The 4,991-nt window shown below is 45.5% G+C and overlaps 1 non-coding gene across 1 annotated transcript; it reads left to right on the top strand.

Annotated features, from left to right (window-relative positions):
• The first annotated feature begins 1,121 nt into the window (after positions 1–1,121).
• TRNAC-GCA (transfer RNA cysteine (anticodon GCA)) lies at positions 1,122–1,206 on the top strand. The gene has a single exon. It is a non-coding gene; the product is annotated as a tRNA-Cys (tRNA).
• The last annotated feature ends 3,785 nt before the right edge of the window (positions 1,207–4,991 follow it).

Raw genomic sequence — 4,991 nt, forward strand, 5'->3', positions numbered from 1 at the left:
CATGAGTGGGGAGGGGCAGAGAGGGAGAGACAGACAGACAGACAGACAGACACACACACACACACACACAGAGGGAGAGAGAGAGAGAGAGAAAGAAAATCCCAAGCAGGTTCTGAGCTCGATCCCACAAACTGTGATATCAAGACCTGAGCTGAAATCAAGAGTCGGATGCTTAATTAGCGGGGGCGGGGGGGCAGAGAGAGGCGAGAACAGAGGATCCGAAGCATACTGTGCTTAGAGCAGAGAACCCGATGTGGGGCTCAAACTCATGAACTGTGAGATCATAACCTGGGCCAAAATCGGACACTGAACCGACTGAGCCACCCAGGGGCCCCCACCCATATTTCTACAGCTATTCTAGCATGGGCACTGCGCTAGGAACTGGTTCTACTACTTAAAGAACCAGAGTCAGCCTAGTTTGCCTGCCATCCCAGTTTGCGCAAGATGTGGGACGCTGGGTACTAAAATTTCAGTGCTAAACACCGGGCTCTCCCTTCAAATCACAGTAACATTCCTTCCCAGCTCTGGTACAGTGATATCATGTTAATAATGTGACATTGTCCATGCTCAAAAGTACTTATTCCACCTAAATCATGAAGCTCTACATTCAGGGCTTCCCCCCGCCCCCTTTTCTTTCCCAGGAGAGCTAATTGTGAAGCATTTCTCGGCAAACTATTGCCTACAGCCTGGTAGGAAATACTTCCAAGCAGATACGCATTTACAACGGCCCTGTTCTGAGTGCTTTAGATATATCCATGTCTTTAATCCAATCCTTACAACAACCCTATAAAGTAGGAACTATTGTTACCCCCATTTTATAGCTGAGGAAACAGGTTCAGAGTGCTGAGGGAAGTTGCCCAAAGTCAAACAGCTAATAAAGTAACAAAGCTGGGATTCGAATACAAATGTGCCTGGCTCCAAATCTATGTTCGAGGTAGCCTGTGAAGATAGGAGATCCCGGGGTGAACAGAGTAGTGGTGGCTACTCCAGGTGGGCCCCTGGGACAGAGAAGCAATGAGACAGTTTTGTGATATGGTAATAAGTAATAATAAGCGACGTGCAGACACGCGTTACTTATTACACACGGACTCGTGTTACTTAAAACAGCGCAAGGGTGGGGCGCCTGGGTGGCTCAGTCGGTTGAGTGTCTGACTGCAGCTCAGGTCATGATCTCATGGTTCGTGGGTTCGAGCCCCGCGTCGGGCTGCGTGCTGACAGCTCGGAGCCTGCAACCTGCTTCAGGTTCTGTCTCCGGCTCTCTCTGTCCTCCCCCACTTGTGCTCTGCCTCTCTGTCTCTAACATAAATAAACATTAAAAAAATTAAAAAAAAACCCCACAGTGCAGAGGATGCACTAAGTGCTATACCAAGTCTTTGTTGTTATTACTGTTGTTGTGTTGGGGTCCTAAGAGGAAAGTAGGTCAGAGTTGAAGTCCATGCTAACAGTGACACAAGGCACGTACACATCTCCCTCCTGGGCATAGTTGTTGCTGTAAGGGAATACTGAGGGCTGCTGGTTTGGAGCTGAGGCCAGAAGAAGATCCTGCAGGTTGTGTATGGGGCATTGAATGAGCTACTGAAATCTGCTGAAGTAGGCTTTGGGCCCCAGAGTTGTGTCTTTCTGACTCAAAACCATTAAAGACCGTTACAGAGAAGACTTACAAGTCTTCCTTGGCCCCAAGAGCTCCAGGGGCATTCCTCAAAGCTCTGACCTGCTGTCTCTACCAGGTTATCTTCAATAACTAGAGTGGGCCTAGAACGCCTCGAATTTCTTAGGCCAGATGCTTTGAGTCTCTGCTAATGCAGCTCCTCAGAGACTTACCCCGTCACTTCGAAACTCAACATCCTCTGCTCTGACTCTGCGTTATTTGTACCCTCTGGGGCCTGATCACACGGGCCAAGAAGCCTTTGGGAGCATGGAGGAAGAATATAACTGCTATCTTCTTCTGAATGTGACTGGGAGATCATCCCAGTATTCAGGGCTCCTTCTCTGCCAAGCACATACCTCTCAGATTCCAACACTCAGTCCTCCTGAATGTCTAGAGACGCTGATTAGTTGGGGAGATTCGCCAAGCCTCCTAACCCCCGCGAATGCTTTGGTGCTCCTTGTGAGGAAGAAAAACAGGATGCTACATTTCCGTCAGGATTCCTCCAGCTGTAATACGCTTATGCCTCTGATCACTGACCTCTCAGAGCACAGGGCTGACCTCTGGGAGGCCTAAATCTTTCACAGAGAGAACAAGAAATGGAAGCTTCCTGGGTGCCTTGACCAGTCTGAATGTGCTGTTCAGCTTTTGGCCCTGAGGGATGCCCGATCCATTATGTACCTTATATAGCTCAGTGGTTGACAGCATGGATTCCAGACGTAGATTGTGAATTCAGATCCTGGCCCCACTGCTTCTGTATTCTTGGTCAGATTACATACATTTCGTCCTCTTTCATATTAATGACTATAAAATGAACACAATTATAAAAACGGCAATAGGGCTACTCTGTGGAATCAATGTGATAATCCTGTAAACTCTGAAGGCTACCTGAGCATATAATAAACAACAAATATTAGCTAGAATTATTTATTCTTGCTTTTATTATCTTACACAGGGCTCAGCAAACGTTTTCTTCTGTGAAGGGTCAGATAGTAAATACTTTAAGCTTCGTGGGCCAAACACAAATTCAAAATATGACGTAGGGGCTCATATAATAAGAAGGAAAATGAATTTCCACAAATTTTTCCTAATAAAATTCCAAATCTAATAATGATTGAGTATGGTGTTTGATAAGATAGACCCACTAATGAGAAATTGGAAATGTCTCTGGAAGGACATTTTGCTTAATCGTGTTTCAGAGTTAACATTTCCCACCATTAAATCAATGGCAGATAGTTTTTCTATAAAAACCATTCTTACCTTGTGGGCCAAACAAAAATAAAGAGTGGCTTGAGCTTCGCCGATGAGGCACAGTTTGCTGACCCCTGATTTTATATAACCTCATCAATAGGAGTCTTGTTATCTACCCGGAGGGTATTCTAATTTATTTCCATCATCTGACCTCACAAGAACCTCAAGTCTGAGCAGTTCAGGACCATCTGAAACAGCATCACCTCTGAGAAGACCTTGACAAGCCCAGAGGTGACTTTCTTAAAGCCAAGGCCTGGCCACCCAAGTTGTCCACATGGTGCCTGACAAAGTGCCAACCATACCAGATTGGGACCCCTCTGGTCAATCAAAGTAGTCTCTTGATATCTGAAGTCTGTGGAGTACAGTCACCTCCATGTCAACCTTCTCAAGGGAGAGAAGGGTTTATCTGGTTCGTATCAAGGTCATAGTCTAGCAACCGGAGCCACTTTTCATTTCTGACCTCACCCTGGCATCCTAAGCCTACATGGCCCTACACCGTTGAAACCAAAGCCATCAAAAACAACTATGGGTGCCTACCTAACTTAAGAGGACCCCGGCTACATCACTGTCCTTTTCTGTGCCTGCTTCTCCAGGAAGGAAATACCCCTGCCCGTGTTCCACCAACTATGTGAAAGTGTAAGGACAATTAGCCATCAAGACTAACCTAAAATCATAGAGGCATTACTTCAAAGGGTATCCAACACCCATGACTGATACTCATTTACTACACAATAAGCTAGAGCAACTGAGATAGATCCAGCAGCTCAGCCTTCCGACATGAAGAGTGTTGTCTTTTAGAGTAGTTCAGCATCTCCATTGTGGATATAGTGGTCCATGTTTTGAACTATTCTTATCTGTAGTTCTTACATAGCAGGCAGCCAGGACAGCTACTGTCTATCCAAGCTGAGTCAATGCCCTTCCTCGCTCCTTCTGCTTATGCTGTGGTCAAATGCACCCTATAAAACTTGTTTGTGTGTATGCTCCACAGCTCGGGAAACTCTCCCAGGCTCCTCTTCCACCCCCTGTTTAACAACTAACATTCATTGAGAACTTATTGTGTACCAGGCGCTATATATACTAAGCACTTTATAGAGATCAGCATATCTGATCCTTGCAAGCACTCTAACACTCAACATGTTCTTTTTATCTCTATTTTCACAGATGAGGAAACTGTAGAACAGAACTATAAGTAATTCATTCAAGGCCACCAGCTAAGGAAATGGCTGAGCCAGCATGTAAACCTGGTTTAATTAAGATGATCAAGGCCATTCACCTTGTATATGGTGGAGTTGAATTACAACCAAGCCCTCCTTGGCTCTTAAGCAATTTTCCCACTTTCTACTCTGTTGCCTGGATCACAGATTCCTTTGCTCTACCCTGCTTATTTGGACTGACATCTAGATTTGTTTATTCTTACAGTCCAGCCCAGCCCTATACCTGTGGGCAATGCAGGTTCCAGTGGCAATACACTCTAGTTTAAATCCAGTGCTCCAGGGACGCCTGAGTGGCTTAGTCAGTTAAGTATCCAATTTTTGGTTTTGGCTCAGGTCATGATCTCACAGTTCATGGGATCAAGCCCCGCATTGGGCTCTGTGCTGACGGCTAGGAGCCTGCTTGGGATTCTCTCTCTCCTTCTTTTTCTACCCTTCCCCTGCTCATTCTCTCTCTCTGTCTCTCTCTCTCTTTCTCTCTCTCTCTCCCTCCCTGTATCAAAATAAATAAATAAACATTTAAATCCAGTGCTTCAGAGCTCCATTTGTCTGGAAAGAGGGATTCAACATTAGGTCAGAAAGAATTGGAGTAAAGCGGAAAGATGGAGGCAGCATCAATCTGGTAGATTCTACAACAGACCTTCTGGGTTATCCAGCCCCAAGCAAAATAAGAACTAATGTTAGACCCGTACTCCAAACACTGGGATAAATGTCTTATGCAAATTATTTCATTTAAATACTCATCAGGGCGCCCGGGTGGCTCAGTCAGTTAAACATCCAACTTTAGCTCAGGTCATGATCTCACAATTCATGAGTTCAAGCCCCACATCAGGGTCTGTGTTGACAGCTCAGAGCCTGGAACCTGCTTCACATTCTGTGTCTCC

Source organism: Neofelis nebulosa, chromosome X, assembly GCF_028018385.1.
Source record: "Neofelis nebulosa isolate mNeoNeb1 chromosome X, mNeoNeb1.pri, whole genome shotgun sequence".
Lineage (NCBI taxonomy): Eukaryota > Metazoa > Chordata > Mammalia > Carnivora > Felidae > Neofelis > Neofelis nebulosa.